Source organism: Puma concolor, chromosome D3 (assembly GCF_028749965.1).
Source record: "Puma concolor isolate L17-30 chromosome D3, mPumCon1.1.hap2, whole genome shotgun sequence".
NCBI classification, from domain to species: domain Eukaryota; kingdom Metazoa; phylum Chordata; class Mammalia; order Carnivora; family Felidae; genus Puma; species Puma concolor.
The window spans coordinates 34,930,257-34,948,996 of NC_141678.1; the positions used below are offsets into that span (position 1 = coordinate 34,930,257).

Below are 18,740 nucleotides of genomic sequence, written 5' to 3' on the forward strand. Positions count from 1 at the left end.
TCATCTCGGCTGAGATAAAGGGAGGACAGCTGTACTCACTGCAACATTGAATGGATGAAACAACTGAAATCCCTTCACATTTGGGGAATGATCACGGCATTGAAAATTACGGCGCTTCACTAGGGTATGTTTAATGGTGCACATCTCGCTTAGGTAGTAGATAAAATGTGTATACCGATGCGGGGAAACAAAGGCAAAAGAAAAAATTAAATTTCCTTACAACTTACAGCCCATTGACAAGCCCTCAAGACAGGCAAAGTGACATTCCTCTAGGAGCTCAGCTGCCTAAGGGCAAAAGGCAATCTTAGCCCAACCACCTCCCCACCCTCCAGAATCCTGTAAATCTACTTTAACATACAAAAATTCCTTCGGAAACTTCCTTTACCTCTCCCCGTCCCCCTCCCCCCAAATATATGTTAGTAATCATCCTCCAAGCATATGGCCCACTGATAACATATGTGAAGGGTCTCAAGCCTGAGGTTGTACTAGACAGTGGTAAATGACCTTTTCCTAACAATAGCTAGCCCCCTCAGGATCCTAGAAACATTGCTTCCAAAATTTTTTGGAGACTTACACTATCCCCAACCCCTTCCCAACTTGAAAGTGTGTAATCAGTCACCCATCACAAGCCCAGTGCAGCTCTTTCTACCCACGGGTGGTGTCCCCATGCTTTAATAAAACCACCCTTTTGTATCAAAGATGCCTCAAGAATTCTTTCTTGGCCGTGGGCTCTGAGCCCTAATATTCTCTACATCATATGCTGTGTAGACTTCTAGGGAAGTTTGTAGCAAATAAGTTTCTGTGGGAATAACATGACACAAAATTGGGGCTGCATGTGAAAAAGGATAAGCCATTCAAATGTGTTGCAGCTCATCAGACCACAAGCTGATCTCACAAGGCCAGTGGTGAGTCATCTGGCCTGCTCAGGGGCCAATTAAGGAAAAATTTAAGTGTTTATGAACCTTGTTTTTAATAACTGCATCTTTCTTTTAACGGAACTTTAGTGTCTGCAGTGTCCATTAAGTAGATCTGATTTTCTTAACCCTTCCTTCCTTCCTTCCTTCTTCTCTTCTGTAAGTTTTAGATATTTTCAAGTAGCACATGCTCCTCTCTCTTATTTGTAATTCAGACCCCTTAAAGACATTTTGAGGAGCTAACCTCCAGCTAAGCCATGGATGTCAGGGATTTTAGGAAAGCAGAAGTGAAAGGGGCTCACAGTTCACCCACAGACTTGGAGAAGGAGAAAGCAGCCTAAAAGCGATTCTGAGTTTCGGGGAATGCTTGAAAACAGAAGGAGCCTCCATGTGTAGGGAGGAGAACAGTCAGTCCCCAGGCACCGGGAATGGGCCAGCTTGGTAGGTAAGAGGATACACTTCCTCTCTGAGTGACTGTTCTCTCTTCGCAAGTCTTGTTGTCTTCATCTTGGTAGGGAAAGATGGCAGCATCTCTTAGAAGTTCAGGAGCAGCAGCTGGAGTAGTCAGTGAGTTGTCAGCTTTTCAGACAAATGGATGAAGGAGGGTCAAGACCCGCTTTCTACGTTTTCTCCTTTACCAACAGAATGGGAGTACTCCAGAGTGCTCAAGAACAAGCAGATCCCCCTAACTTAAAACAAGGGAGGCCTCTGTTGGGCTCTCCCAAAGGATTGGTGTTGAGTGGTAGTTTTGAGATTTTCCAGATACACCTTCCTGGTTATATCAGCACTGAGCACCTCCTCCCCTAACCAGCCACTTCACAGACACTCCTGCCTGTTGGCCTCTAAAGTCTTTCCAATCCCTGAATGAGCTGAAAGGGTTGGGTTAAAAGAAGATACAAGATATATATTAACGCCGTCAACAAAAATAAATGAGTGGATTCAATGGGGAGACCACCTCCCAAAAGCCATAAATAGTATATAACCCAATCAGTCCTGTTCACTCTCATTGCTTACTTGTAAAACTGGGAAATAATTACAGTGATGCAGACCACAGTCAACCCAACCCAGTTTCATTTCTTTTTTTTTTTTTTTTAAGTTTATTTCTTTATTTTGAGAGACACAGAGACGGCGTGAGTGAGGGAGAGGAAGAGAGAGAAGGAGACACAGAATCCGAAACAAGCTCCAGGCTCTGAGCTGTCAGCACAGAGAGAGCCTGATGCGGGGCTCAAACTCACGAACCTGTGAGCTCATGACCCGAGCTGAACACTCAACCGACTGAGCCACCCAGGCACCCAACCCAGTTTCATTTCTTAGGCCATCAGTGGATTGTTTTTTCCCATCATTCACGTAAGTTTTGCTGCCATTGCTGAGAGTAATACCGTAGAGTTTAGGATATACTTTTTCTTAAAAGAGACTGTGTTCGACCTTTTTTTTTGCGGGGGTGGGGGGAATCTTTAACATTATTTGTTATCAAACTAGAAAACTGATTTTAGATGTTGGAAACAACTCTTATATCTTCAGGAATTTCTATCTTTAATTGCTTACATACCCATTCAGCAAATGGTAGATGCTGGTTATGTACTAGACATTGGGCGTGGAACCAAGTAAGGTAGAGAACGTCCACGGGCATAGAGCCCACCATGGAAATGGGCAAACAAGCAGGCTGTTTATAGTATGCTGTTAAATGCCTGAAGTTTAGTACATCTGTTTTATTTTTCTTGCTCTTCTGATTAAGAAAATGAGTGTAATCTCCAGAGTCGGCAAACCTGGAACACAATGAAACCTAGTCCCCAAGTAAGGGGGAAGGTGATCAAGATGGCTAGAGTTTGAACCTAGTCAACCAGGAGGGGGGTGTGTGTGAGAGACAGACAGACAGACAGACAGACACAGAGATCTTTGTTCTATCTGAATTCCCAACACTGCCTTGGACTAGGAGGAGCCTAATGCCAACAGTCCCCTAACTCCAAGTGCCTCTCAGAAGATCTGAGTACCTGGTCTAACGGTTAACCGAGCTGCCTTAAGGGTCCAATTACATTGGAACTCTTGCAAATTGTGTTTCTATTATTGTGGTTATTGTTGTTGAACTCATTGTTATTCACTGATTTCCTTGATTTGCCCATGTGACAGAACCCGTCATAAACCAACATCTGAAGATGTTTAAATGAGTAGATGAGAGAGTGAGTGGTAGGGTAGGAAGGGCACTGGAGCAGACAGAACAAGGTTTAAATGGAGGTTCCTTCATCCCCTGCTTGTGTGAATTTAAGGAAGTTCCTGAATCTCGTAGACCTGCAGTTTCATCCTCTGTCAAAGGTGGTTATAAAAAAGGCTGTTGCATATTTGGGGGGAAGGTTACATTAGACGTGGGAGGGGAGGGGGGTTCCTAGCAGATCTGGGCAACTAACCGTCCCAGCTTGCGTGGGAGCGTCCAAGTTTTAATCCTGAAAGTTTCGCATCCTGGGAAACCCTCAGTCCCAGGTAAAATGTGCAGGTTGGCCACCCTAGTCCCTTCCCCAAGCCTGTGAAACTGTTTCTGGGTTGCTGTTATCCTTAAAAAGGAAGTGTTAACTTCCAACCAGCCTCACTTCCTTCCTCCGTTTTTCAGCTCTGACTACAGAAAGGACCCTAGGTTAAAAAGCAGCACCGACACTTTACACAGAGCCATAAACATCTAAATTACCTATAAGCTCTCACCAATTTGCACTCTGCTTACATGGAAGACTTAAATATGCAAATTATAACTTCAGCTAAATAACAGCAAAATGAACGACAAACTAGGTTTTTAAAAACAGGAAATGGGAAAAGATTGCTTTGTTTCCAGCCCCCTAGTAAGGCCCCTTTCCCCCTTTTGGTGGTTTATAATTAACTCTTGTCTCTCATTTCTGATGCCCACTCCATACCTTCCCGCACACATGTCTCAAATGTTGTTTTCTTCTACTGAACTAAAACTTCCCTTCAGAACCAACCCATCGTAGCTCTGCTGGAAGGGATTTTTGAGGCCAAAAAGGCCTTTCTCAGGTAAACGTTCTGGGAAGTGGACCAAACAATTATTCCCTTTGCCCACATGTGGCCACCTGAATTTCAGGCTATGGCACCTCTCTTGGTTCTGCCGTCAGCAGTTGTTCAAAAACAGTGTGTCAAAATTATCTGATGGTATGCTGTGGAGAGGCTGAGGTGGGAGGGCTCTGGCTCTATTTCTCCTAAATGGAGAGAGGAAAATGCAGATTTACTTTCAGAAGTCACAAGAAGAAAAGCTGATAGATTTGAACACATAAAAGTTAACTCCTTCTGGGGCACCTGGGTCCCTCAGTCGGTTTAGCATCTGACTCTTAATTTCGGCTCAGGTCATGGGATCAATCCCCATGTCAGGCTCCACGCTCAGTGTGGAACCTGCTTAGGATTCTCTCTCACTCTCTCTCTCTCCCTTTGCACTTCTCCCTTACTTTCGCTCACTCACTCTCTTTCTCTCTCTCAAAATAAAAATTTTTAATGTTTTTTAAAAGGTTAACTCCTTCTTTATGCAGGAAATATTATAAATATAATTTGTAACTGCAATTGAAAGGGTGTCTGGGTGGCTCAGGGGCTTAAGCATCCGACTTGGCTCAGATCATGATCCCACAGTTTGTAGGTTCAGGCCCCACATCACGCTCTCTGCTGTCAGTGCAGAGCCTGCTTTAGATCCTCTGTCTCCCTCTCTCTCATCCCCTCCCCCTGCTTGCCTCTCTCTCTCTCTTGAAAATAAATAAACATTTAAAAAAGAAATTAAAAAATAAACTTCAGGGGCACCAGGGTGGCTCAGTTGGTTAAGCGTCCAACTGCAGCTCAGGTCATGATCTCACGGTGCGCGGGTTCAAGCCCTGCATCGGGCTTGGTGCTGACAGCTCAGAGCCTGGAGCCTGCTTCGGATTCTATGTCTTCCTCTCTCTCTGTCCTTCCCCCCCACAGGCTTTGTCTCTCTGTCTCTGTCTCAAAAATAAACATTAAAAAAATTTTTTTAAACTGCAATTTAAAAGAATATTTGGCACATATATGAATCAGTTAATGATCTTAATATGAAAAGAATTAGTATATTAAAAAGAAAGAAAGAAACTAAGACCCCATTAGAAAAAATGAACAGACACAAAGATTAGGTATGAAGCAAAGATACTCCCTCTCACCACTCCTTTTCAATACCAAACTGGAAGGTCTTGCTAACGCAATAAAAGAAGAAAAGGAAATTAAAATATACAGATTGGAAACAAAGACATAAAACAGTTTTTCCTGTCAGATGACATTATTGTTTATGTAGAAAATCTGGAAGAACTGACCCAATAAATAAATAGAGAAATAAAGAAATAAAATCAAACTTGAAACTAATAAGCAATTATACCAAGGTTGCAGGATACAAGGCTGATATACAAAAGTCAGTCACATTCTTTTATGCTAGCAGTGAACAAGTGAACTTTGAAATTAATAACACAATATCATTGGGGCACCTGGGTGGCTCAGCTGGTTAAGCATCTGACTCTTGATCTCAGCTCAGGTCTTGATTCCAAGATTGTGAGTTAGAGCCCTGCATTGGGCTCCACTCCAGGCATGGAGCTTGCTAAAAAACAAACAAACAAACAAACAAACAAACATAACAAACAAAAAAACACAATGCCATTTATATTATTACCTCAAAAGATGAAATACTTAGATATAAACCTAGCAAAATAAGCATAAGATCTATATGAAACTATAAAGCTCTGTTGAATGAAATCAAAGAAAAATTAAATAAATGGAGAGATATTCCATGTTCATGGATAGGAACACTCAATCTTGTCAAGATGTCAGTTCTTCCCAAATTGATCTATAGATTCAACACAATAGATGTGACAAACATTCTAAAGTTTATATGGAGAGGGAAAAGACCCAGAATAGCCAACATGATATTAAAGGAAAAGAATTAAAAAAAATTTTTTTTTTTAATAAATAAATAAATAAATAAATAAGGGGCACCTGGATGGCTCAGTTGGTTGAGTGTCTGACTTCGGCTCAGGTTGTGATCTCACAGCCCGTGAGTTTGAGCCCCGCGTCAGGCTCTATGCTGACAGCTCAGAGCCTGGAGCCTGCTTTGGATTCTGTGTCTCCCTCTCTCTGACACTAACCCACTCGCATTCTGTCTCTGTCTCTCTCAAAAATAAATAAATACTAAAAAAAATTTTTTTAGGGCGCCTGGGTGGTGCAGTCGGTTAAGCGTCCGACTTCAGCCAGGTCACGATCTCGCGGTCCGTGAGTTCGAGCCCCGCGTCGGGCTCTGGGCTGATGGCTCAGAGCCTGGAGCCTGTTTCCGATTCTGTGTCTCCCTCTCTCTCTGACCCTCCCCCGTTCATGCTGTGTCTCTCTCTGTCTCAAAAATAAATAAACGTTAAAAAAAAAAAATTTTTTTTTAATTTTTTTAAATAAATAAATAAAGGAGAAGAATTAATTTGGAGGACTGACACTACTCAACTTTAAGGCTTACTGTAAAGCTATAGTAATCAAAACAGTATGGTATTGATGAAACAGTAGACAAATAGATCAATGGAACAGAATAAAGAACCCAGAAATAAACCTCCATAAATATAGCCAACTGATCTTTGTTTGACAAAGGAGCACAGGTAATAAAATGAAGCGAAGATAGTCTTTTCAATAGATGGTGCTAGAACAACAAATTAATGGATTGTATGGTACTACTACTCTACCTATGAGAATTACAAAAATCCAGAACACTGACAACACCAAAAGCTCTTGAAGATGTGGAGCGACAGGAACTCTCAGTCCTTGCTGGTGGGAATTCAAAATGGTACAACCACTTTGGAAGACAGTTTGGTAGTTTCTTATAAAACTAAACATATTCTCACCATACAACCCAAAATCATGCAGCTTTATTCATAATTGCCAAAAGGTGGAAGCAATCAAGATGTCCTTCAGTAGGTGAGTGGATAAACTGCGGTACATCCAGACAACGGGATGATATTCACTGCTAAACAGAAATGGACTATCAAGGCATAAAAGACACGGTGGAACATTAAATGCGTATTACTAGGTGAAAGAAGTCAGTCTGAAAAGGCTACACACTGCATGATTCCAACTATATGACATCCTGGAAATGCAAAACTATGGAGGGTATAAAAAGATCAGTGGTTCCTAAGGGTTAGGGGTTGGGAGAAGAGATGACTGAATGGAGCGCAGGGATTTTTAAGAGTGAAAATACTTTGTATGATAATGTAATGAGGGATACATGTCATTATACATTTGTCCAAACCCATAGAATATACAACAGTAAGAGTGAACCCTAATGTAAACTATGGTCTCTGGGTGATTATGATGGTTATCTAGGTTATTAATTTTAACAATCGTACTCTCTGGTGAGAGATTTTTATAATAGGAGAAGCTATGCCTGTGTAGGTATATGGGAAATCTCTGAACAGCAGTCCCCCCCACCCTTACTCATGGTTTTGTTCTCTGAGGTTCCAGTTACCTATGATCAACTGTGGTCCAGAAGCAGATGATCCTCCTTCTGATGTATCATCCAAAGATCAGTAGTGGCCTAAAGCTATGTGACAATGACTAAGTCATTCACCTCACTTCATCTCATCACATAGGCATTTTATCATCTCACATCATGAAGGGGGAGTACAGTGCAATAAGATGTTGAGAGAGAGACAGACCATATTCACACTTTTATTACAGTATATTAACATAATTGTTCTATTTCATTATTAGTCATTGTTGTTAATCTCTTACTCTGCCTAATTTATAAATCAAACTCTACAATAGGTATGTATATGTAGGAGAAAACATAATAAAGACAGGATTCAGTTCTATCTGTGGTTTCAGGCATCCACTGGGGGTCTTGGAATGTATCCCCCATGGGTAAGGAGATGCTACCGTACCTTTCGCACAACTTGGCTGTGAACCTAAAACTGGTCTAGAAAACTCTTCTTAAAAAAAAAATGAGCAGACACAAGTAGGAATCAAATAGACAAACCAAATGTTCAATTTCACAAGTGAAGATTAACCATTGAGAAACTATTTTCTACTTATCGAATTAGCATAGTCATAAAACCTAAAACTCCATGCTGCTGTGAGTGGGGTAGAAAGCCAAATGGTCATTTCGGACTGTAAGCTGGCTTGACCTTTTTGGAATCATGCATTTTTTCTTCCTTTTTTATTTTTAATTGAGGTATAGTTGATAAACAATATTACATTAGTTTCAGGTGTGCAATGTAGTGATTCGACATTTATATCCTCCCGGCCATTCTGTCACGTGGGTGCCTTCGCACATCTTTTCTCTGGTGCAATATCTGTGTATTTTCTCCTCTACTCTCCATGAGCAGATTTATACTTGTATGAAGCTTACTTTTAGGTTCTGATGAGAAGGGGGATCCAGAATCTGAACGTTCTCTGCTCTTTGCCAAATATACGACACTGGCAGATAGAAGATAAGGAGTGGTGGAAAGGACCTAGGAGGTTTAGGTCAGAATAACTGGGAATTCTCTCCTCTTTTGAATATGACAACCTCGAAGGGAAGATGACTCTTAACAACAAGAGCGAACACTAATCGAGTGTTCATTGCTAGCTAGGTGCCAGGTACCACCCTGCCAAGTATCTTTTATCAATTATGTCACTGTGCCCTTACCTAGAGGAAGGTGCAGTTGTTCTGGAAACTGAGGCAAAGAGGTCTCTGTAAAGGCCTGCCTTTATGGCCACATCCAGGATTCAAGCCCAGACATGATTACTATTTAGGGAGCCCTTTACTTGGTTTCTAGTTTGAGGCATTGACAGAGATATGCAGGTAAAAATGATGAGCGGAATAGAAAGCAAAATATCCAAGCTAGATACAGAGAATCCAGAGTTTGTTGCAAAGATGAGAGAGTCAGTGCTGGCTGGCATTTTCACACACACACACACACACACACACACACACTGCTGTCTGAACAGATCCCATTCCTCCCTGTTGTCTGGAAGCTCCTAGAGGTCCAGGATAGTATTCTGAACATTTTGGTAATCTCTTCAGGGCTAAGGAGTCTCTCCCAGAGAGTAAAAATAATAAATATTTGTTGAACACATGAGATCCTATCTACAAAACACAGCATTTTCCACTCACAGTATTATTCTTGACGCCCTAGAGTTCTTACCTAAAGAGCAAACAATAAACCCAACAATATTTATAATGGTGAACTTCACGTGTTAACTTGGCTAGCTCGTAGTACCCAGATATTTGGTCAAACATTATTCTAGATGTTTCTGTGGAAGTATTTTTAGATGAGATTAACATTTAAATGAGTGGACTTTGAGTAAGGCAGATTACCCTCCATAATGTGGGTAGGACTCATCCAATCAGTTGAAGGCTGTTACAGAAAAAGACCGACCTCCCCAGAGGACAAGGGAATTCTGCTAACAGATAGCCTTCAGACTTGAACTGTTTTGACTGTTCCCCGAGTCTTCAGCCAGCTGGCCTACCCTACAGATTTTGGACTCACCAGCCCCCAGAATCACATGAGTCAATTCCTTAAAATAAATCTCTTCATATATATGTGTGTGTGTGTGTGTGTGTGTGTGTGTGTGTATAATACACATCCTATCAGTTTGGTTTTGTTTCTCTAGTGAACCCTAATACCCTAACACTATACTTAACTGATTTTTTCTACATACTGGTCCTGATTATGTTCCCCCAAATATTAACTAGCATCCACTGTGTGGCCAGGAGCTAGAGTTGCAAAAGGTCAATGAGGAGACATCAAGAACCCCACAGTCTGAACTTGCCTCTGACCATGACCCTTTGAAGAAATAGACTACTTCTCAAACCTGTATGGCTGTGGCCACAGCGTGGGAATTTGTGAACATAAATGTAGGTTTGGCCCACACCAATGCTGTGAGGAGAGGGCCATGATAATTTAAAACTAAAAATAAAAGGGATGCATGGGTGGCTCAGTCAGTTAAGCATCCGACTGTTGGTTTCAGCTCAGGTCATGATCTCACAGTTTGTGAGTTCAAGCCCCGCGTCAGGCTCTGCACTGTTAGTGCTTGGGATTCTGTCTCCCTCTCTCTCTGCCCCTCCTTTCCTCTCTCTCCCTCTCTCTCTCTGTCAAGAATAAATAAAATAAACATTTAAAAAATTGGGGCACCTGGGTGGCGCAGTCGGTTAAGCATCCGACTTCAGCCAGGTCACGATCTGGCGGTCCGTGAGTTCGAGCCCCGTGTCAGGCTCTGGGCTGATGGCTCAGAGCCTGGAGCCTGTTTCCGATTCTGTGTCTCCCTCTCTCTCTGCCCCTCCCCCGTTCATGCTCTGTCTCTCTCTGTCCCAAAAATAAATAAACGTTGAAAAACAAAATTTAAAAAAAATAAAAAAATAAAACAAATAAAAATAAATTAAAATTAAAAGTGGAGATAATAGATCCAGGTCTAACACAGAAAAGGTATGGCCTTTAAGGCTATAAGGTTTAAACTAGTGACCAAGAAGTGGCAAAAGTAGAGAGAAGCTTGTGGAGAAGCAGAGATGAGTCAGAGCTAAATATGCCAGCTCAGAATAAAGTAGCAGGGCTCTTCCGTGGGAGTGTTGGACTCAAGGAGGAGAAGGCACCACTTGGGGAAGATTTTACTGACCATGCCATCAGGATGTCCAGAACCTCGTCTGGATTGCAATAGCCAGCCTGAGTCAAGGGCACGATCTGAGAAGTGGAACAGAAAAGGCATTACTTCCTCACTATCCAGGGGAATTGAGAGAGAGGGTTGCACCCAGGACCAGGAATAGAAAACAGTTTGGTTTAGAAAATGAAAGAGAAAAGCAATATAAAACTCTGCAGTGTTAAAGAAGACCCCCCTGGCCAGTATAACAAGACCGTGCTTGCAAAAAAAAAGGACTGAGTGCTCACAACTTAACTACTTGGATAATGTATTAGAGGCACACAGTAGATGCTTAACAAACATTTGTTGAGAAAAATGAATGAATGAACAGGAATGGATGAGACATGCTGACAGCTGAACGAAGGAAGAAAACCAAAGAGAAGTAGGAGAAAAGACTGAATGCCAAGGAGGAGGCCTCTACAGAAACCTCAATGCTCTCTGGTGCGTGGTGGACAGTTACCACTTCTGCCTGGGATGGCTTATTCCTTCATTCTGGTGCCCTCCCAGCGTCTGGGACACACATCTGTCCCAAAGCTCACGCTCAATCGTGCCTTTGCCGATAACGCTTAGATATTCTTAGCGAAGTTATCCTAGAGCTGGTACCTTCCTTTTCCTCCCCTTCTAAAACATTTTTCTAATTAGATAATTAATATCTGGTTATTTATTGAAAATTAAGAAATGCTCTGACAAGGGAGAAATCACACATTATTTTCACCATCCAAAACACACACACATACACTCAGTTAATGGTGAGTTATTTCTGATCTTTTTTCTATAGGTAATGTTGCATCTTGAAATGGTTGCAACCATTCTACATACACAGTTTTGTGCTGTTCTACCTATTAGCATTACATCTGTAATAGTTTTGTGAGAAATATGACGCTGGGGGTTTTTTTATTATAAAGTGAAATACACAGAACATAAAATTTACCATCAGTGACATTTAGTGCCTTCACAATGCTGTGCAACTATCACCACTATCCAGTTCCAGGACATTTTCATCACCTCAGAAAGAAACCTTATACCCATCAAGCAGCCATTGTCCACAGCCCCCTCTCCACAGCCCCTGGCACTCACTGATCTATTTTCTGTCTCTATGGATGTGCCGACTCTGGATATTTCACATAAATGGTATCATACAATACATGATCTTTTGTGACCAGCTTCCTTCCCTTAGCATAAAGTCTTCAAGGTCCATCCGTGTTGGACCATGTGTCAGCACTTCATTCCTGTTTATGTGATTCTGTTTTAAATTTGACACTTGGGGGCGCCTGGGTGGCTCAGTCGCTTGAGCATCCAACTCTTGGTATCAGCTCAGGTCATGATCTCGTGGGTCATGATTCAAGCCTCATATCAGGCCCCACGCTGGCAGTGCAGAGCCTGCTTGGGATTCTCTCTCTCTCTCTCTCTCCCTCTCTCTCTCTCTCTCTCTCTCTCTCTGCCTCTCTCTCAAAGTAAATAAATACACTTTATTTTTATAAATAAATAAATAAATAAATAAATAAGACTCTTTGGCTCAAAATTCTGGTATGGCTCCCCATTGCCTAACCAAATAAAATCTGAGCTTCCTCACATGGCATTCACTTTTCTACAAAATCCTGTCTGCCCATCTTACCTGCACCAGCCCACACCACTTATTGGCCTCTGTGCCTCTGCCTAAACCCCAGTCTCTGTATCTCTGAGTCCACGGTTCTCAAAGCATGGAGCCCTGCCCTGCCCTGGAGCAGGGCATTATCCGGGAAACTTTCATACTAACTCAGAGCCCCAATTCTGTGTTTCAACAAGCCCTCCAGGTGATTCAGATGCACCTAAAATTTAAGAACCATTTGGTCTACATCACACCAGTCCTCAAGTCTAGTTCATATGCTGTGGCCTTGAAATTTTAGCTTTCTCTCCTCTCTTACTTCCCACTGGACCTTATCATACCTCCTTGAGAGGACTTCTCACTTTTTCTACTATGCTGTAGTCATCCCTCCATTACCAGACCTGGCTGTGCCATTTATTTTATGGAAACACTGAGAAGGAGGTTGGAGAAGATGATTTGGAAGGTTGTCTCTGGCTGAGATTCCAGGCATGAGCTCCCAAGGACAGGCCTGGCAATTTCCTATACTTTCCATTGTACATTGTAGCTGGAAAGGTGGGTCCCAAGTTATATATGACAGACTTCCACCAATCTGCAGAAGAATGAAAGCCCTAAGATTTGTCTTAAAAAAAATCCTACTCCATGGCCCATATCAGCAGAGACTGGCACATTATACCACAGCAGACATTAGGCAAGCAGGAGAAAAGTTCAAGATAAACAGGACGAGACGGGACAGATCTCATTCTCCCAACCATGACCGGCGAGAGAATAATAGATTATTTACACTATTCATGTTTGAGTTAACTGATGGCAAACTCAACACAGCTCGTTCAGAAAGGAGTTTAGTTTTCCTCGCTCATTCCTACTGCTATGTTTACAAAAAATCTTAACTAAATTAAAGGAGCCCACAGCAGATGCTTTTTTAGAAATTCCACCCAGTTTAGAAAGACACTTTCCTCTGAGGAATGTTCCTTCCACCAAAAATCAGTGGGGAATTGGGAGGATGGGAGGGCCAGGCAGCTATGGTTTTACTACCCACCTAACTTCTGGCCACTGATCTGACCCCAGGTGGGCACGGGTGGATGTCTGATTGAAAACAGGCCAATGAAATTCTTCTCACCGGAATTTGGAACTGATGCTCTGAGGTTCTATTCAGTGTCTGCGTGCAGCTGGAATAAAGGTGATATAAACCCAGGTGCGATAACACGAGCCACATGCATGAAGTTGAAGAGGGCGTGAGGCCAATTTGTAGAGAGACAAATGGGCTTTGACCATGTTTCAAGGGGGAGAGAGAGTCTACGAGAAAGCTGTTCCACTCAGCCCTCCAGGTTGGGCTTGAATGAGGTTATCCACATTCACTGCCTTGGATTTCTGAAATACCCATGAAACCTAATATATTCCCCTTCCTCACTCAAGTGAGTGGGAAATGAGGTTCCATTTCTCATACCCCAAAGAAATTCAGTTAAGACAGATCCTTCCAGGCAAACCCAACCCTGAATGACAATCCCAGTCAAGACTCTGGTGTCCCAGGAGGGCAACCCAGGCACCCATTACTAGTCTAGGAAGGAGACTCGCAGGACCCCAGACACTCGGGCACGACACCAGTCCTACCAACCAGTGGAAGCTCAAGAAATAGTGAAATATCAAGTAACCGACCTATTGCTTAAGAAGGATATCTGAAAGACTGGTGCGTTACAACTAGAGATGAATTAAGACAAGACAGCCACCTCCAAATATCACAAGCGTATTCAAAAAGAGGGGGACAGGGGCGCCTGGGTGGCTCAGTCGGTTGAGCGACCGACTTCAGCTCAGGTCACGATCTCACGGTTCGTGAGTTCGAGCCCCGCGTCGGGCTCTGGGCTGATGGCTCAGAGCCTGGAGCCTGCTTCCGATTCTGTGTCTCCCTCTCTCTCTGCCCCTCCCCCGTTCATGCTCTGTCTCTCTCTGTCTCAAAAAATAAATAAACATTAAAAAAAAAATTAAAAAAAAAAAAAGAGGGGGACAGATGGGTGCCCAGTTTATTTCTTTTGGGATTTATACCTTACCTCATTTGAGGGCAAAAACTGAGCTGGCTAAATCCTGACATCCTCCAGATGGCAAAGTGGCAATCAAAGAGTAGAAACCACAGAGTGACCCATTTCAGTTGGTCCATAGGAGAGACAACTCTCAGAGAGGTGTCTGAGTATGTTCTGAGCAAGGATTTGACAGTCTTCTCGTCTCTCTCAGAGGCTCCAAGCAAAGCCAGCTGGCAGGTGCGACTCCCTCCTGGGAGGGTGGTGTGACTCCATAATGGTCCCCAGTGACTACCTAGCAACTTACAAGCATCTTTGCTTGTCCACTGTGAACAAGAACACTGTGTGCGTTCACACGGCCGAACGCAGCCGGTTTTTAAAAAATTTTCACCCTGAACTAATAGACCGCCTTTTTCCTTGAGGTCATTATTTCACTAAAATGGCATGTGTAATGACACAAGTATGATAACAGATGGAATAATGGATGAGTTTTTAATTTTTTATGTCACTCTTCATAGACAAAATACGGAGCTAGCGACATTACATCAGTTCCCCCATTTTTTTGTTATGTTCTTCTGTGTGTGTGTGTGTGTGTGTGTGTGTGTGTGTGTGTATTTGTTTATATTTCTTCATGGAATCCAAGAGCCTGGAACTACTCTGTCTTCTTTCTCACCTCCGCCATGACTTATTCATATATGAACTGTATGACCTTAAGCCCCCTTCCAACCACGGATTCTAGACTCTAGGGTTACACTTTATTTCCAATTAACCTTGCAATCTGTCTTAACACCTAATGTAGGCAAGCAGAGGATAGCATCAGGGTCTCCCTCTAGAACCTCTCTTGCCTTGCCTGAATGTTCTAGCCAAGCAGCTGCTGCCAAATGGAGAAATTTATAGTGTTACACTGGAAGAGGCATTGGAGCTTTGCCTCAAACTTTCCATTTTGAAAATTTTCAGACCTACCAGAATGTTAAAAGAGTTGAACAAATTATTCAGATACCCTTCACTTAGTTTCACAAACTGATAACATTTACCACATTTACTTGCTCTCTCTCTCTCTCTCTCTCTTTTACTGTATTATATAAAAAAACTTTTTTTTTTCTGGCTGACTATTCGTAAGTAAATTAGGGTAATCATGACATTTCACCTCTAATCACTTTCGCAGGTATCTCCCAAGAACAAAAACATTCTCATATAAAACTACAATAACTTTATCACTCTCAAGATATTTAACTTCGATAAGCGATTTATTAATATATTGTTGGGCGCCTGGGTGGCTCAGTCGATTAAGCATCTGACTTCAGCTCAGGTCATGATCTCACAGTTGGTGAGTTCAAGCCCTGCATTGGGCTCTGTGCTGACAGTGCGGAGCCTGCTTCAGATTCTGTCTCCTCTCTCTCTCTGCCCCTCTCCCACTCACACTCTCTCTCTCAAATATAAGTAAACATAAAAAAATTTAATGAAAATAATACTGTTACACTAATAAATTGTTATAATAATTTGTCACTGTAATTAACCAATATAGAATATACAAACCACAGTTTCATGCCTTATTCTACCTTTCGAGATTTTTGACATTTTTGAAAAGCGAGTTGTCTTGTAAAATGTCTTCTACGTTGTGGACTTATCTGATTGTTTTCCCTTAATTAGATGCGGGTTAAACATTTTGGCAAGAATACTACACAGAAGGTGCTGCATTCTTCCCATTGCCTCAGAGCAGGGGGCTCAGTTGTAAATGTGTCCCATTACTAAGGATCTTAATTCAGTTAAGATGGTATCCACCGCTTTCTCCATTGTAAATGTAGCTTTTCCCTCTGTATTTAATAAGTAATCTGACACCGTGAGGGTTTCAGATTCACCTTTCGCTTTTCCTGCCCCAGCCCTGCAGTCGGCTATTTCTCTAATGATCCCCGATCTTTTAAACACCAAGATTTTGGTGCTAAATGTTTAAGTGATATTGAAAAGAGCATATAGGCCCTTTCAATGAATTAGGTTAAACGAACAAACAAACCTGAGTTCATCCTAATACAACTACAGCCCTTCTTTCTCACCCCGCCCCCATGACTTAGTGTTTCCTCTTCCCTTCAGTGAGAACCCTGGTTCCCAATAATACAAAACATGTCTATCCTACAATGTAGAGAAAATAGTTCCAGCATCGCTAAACCAATACCACTTCCTACAACAGACCTACGAAGCCTATTCATGTTTTCTCTGCAGATCTTTTTGTCCTCAAATCCACTAAGATTATACAGCGCACATAGTTGAAGTTAATGGCATCCATTGCTTTCTCTGTGTGGTTGTGTAATTTGATGTACAGTTAGGTTTGGTTGTTTCTGTTTATATTCAGTTTGGGGTTAATTTTGTTTTGTGCTATGGACTGAATTTTGTCCAACCCCCCCCCCCTCCAAATTTGTGTATTGAAGCCCTACCCCCAGTGAGACTGTATTCAGAGATAGGGCTGATAGAAAGGATAATGATGGTTAAGTAAAGTCCTAAAGGTAGGGCCCTGATCTGATAGGATGATTGTCTTTCCAAGAAGAGACATCAGAGAGCATGCTCACGCTCTCTCTCTCTCTGTCTGTCTCTCTCTGTCTCTCTGCCAGAATGCTCTGAAGGAAGGATATGGGAGGATGCAGCAGGCAGGGGGTTGTCTGCAAGCCAGGATGAGAGCCCTCACCAGAAATTGAATTGGCCAAACGCTGGTATCATTTCCAGCCTCCAGGACTGTGAAAAAAATAAATTTCTGTTGTTTGAACCAGGACCTAGTCTGTGATATTTTGTGGTGGCAGCCTGTGCTTTGTTCTTTTACATATTGTTGGTTTCTTATGGGAGTTTGGGACATCTGCTTCTTTGGAAGAGTAAGGTTGTGGCCAGAATGAACATATAAATAAAAAACAAAAATAATTAGCAAGCATATACTCATCAGATGTCTCCATGTAAATTATGCATAATAATACCCCATAGCACTGTTGGAGCGAATCAGACAGTATATGAGATAATTCTTTAGGGAAACCAAACCTAAATGAGAGGTTAACCTGAAATATCAGCTGGTCAGTGATGAAACCAGGACTGAAGTCACATTTTCCCTAGACTCAAAGCTTGCTTTTGAATATCATGATATACTATAAGGAAAAATAGGGGTTAATAAAGATAAACAAAAGTTTCAGGGATTTTGATGAGCCCATGGAAAAAGTATTCAATATGCATTTATAAATAATAGGTAAATATATACACATGTATATATATTTTTTTCCCATATGCATAAAGAAAAATGAACAGGTTGACTTGTATTTATCTGCAGAAGGGTGAGAACATGACTAAATGCCTTGGGATTGATGGCCAATCTCCAATACCAAGTGTACCCCTTATCTTAGTCTCTCAGCAATGCATCTTTTGAAAAAGAACTCACTGTTAGGTGACAAAGAATTGCTAAATCCAGGTCAGTCCAAGAAAGCTCAAGGTTGTTTCAATTTCTCTCATTTCAGAGAGCTGGGAAAGAGCTGTGATGGCCATGCCAACACCCGCAGTGGAAGAAAAGAGAGGTGGCACAAGGTCACAAATTTTACTTTTGCAAAGCATGGTCAGGGGGCCACGAAAATTCTCAAAGGAGACAGCATTTATAATTAAGATTTTAAGCCAGGATTGGGTCCCTTTCTTGGTATCTGTTTTAGAAGTATTAGAAGTGCCAATATTGATCCAAGAGACAGAGGGACTTAAAGTGTCTAAGTCCAAGGTTGCAGTCATCCCCAAGACCAGATCACCTCTGCTTTGACTGACCTCGGCAACAAGAGCCAATAAATCCTCTCTGGTTTGGGTGAGGTGTGGTTGAGTTTCACTTGCAAACAAAGACCCCTGATTAGTACATACATCAACATTAACCCTCACGGTAGCTGGTGAGAAAACTAGTAACAATTTGCCGTTTTGTGATGAGAAAAATAAATTTCAGATACTGTAAGTAACTTACTTAAGGTGATATTTAAGGTGATATTTAGCAAATGGCAGGCAAGAGTTGAACCAAGATCCTGTGAGGCTGAAGCACTTTTCATCAGATTACATAATGGAATACATTATATATTCAACAGCTCTGTTAACACAAAGTTTGTTTTCTGAAAAAAATACGACTATAACATGTATTTTTTCCTCACTTCTCAGTTATCATGAAAGAAACAAGGGTGCCATTGAGTTGAGCACCCATCACATGCTAAATGCTTTCGAATATGAGGTCATTATCCCTCCTAGCAAGCCAATGAATCGTCCCCGTGGATAGTTGAGAACACTGAGCTGTAGAAAGTATAATTAGTAATTATCCATAGTCACTCAGTAAGTAGCAAGACTAAGGTACAATGTCTTCTGAACAGCATTCTGGTGTTGTCTTAACGCTACCAAATTCCTTCTTCCTGGTATAGGGTTTGATTGTTTTACCCCAATTCCACAATTACAGGTGCTGCCAATCACTGAGTGACCTCTATCCAGGGTGTAAGTGAGGGCTTATGAGAAACTAACAAACTCTATGGACAACTTTCCATGCTCAACTCTGTTTCAGTGGTAGAAACCATCACAGCATTTCTGAGCAATTACCACAAGCTCAGCTGAGAGCAACTC

The 18,740-nt window shown here is 41.9% G+C and overlaps 1 long non-coding RNA gene across 1 annotated transcript; it reads left to right on the forward strand.

The window, feature by feature from the left end:
- The first annotated feature begins 2,064 nt into the window (after positions 1-2,064).
- On the forward strand, positions 2,065-17,956 carry LOC147575491 (uncharacterized). The gene is made up of 2 exons (XR_015242719.1): positions 2,065-2,261; positions 17,624-17,956. It is a non-coding gene; the product is annotated as an uncharacterized LOC147575491 (long non-coding RNA).
- The last annotated feature ends 784 nt before the right edge of the window (positions 17,957-18,740 follow it).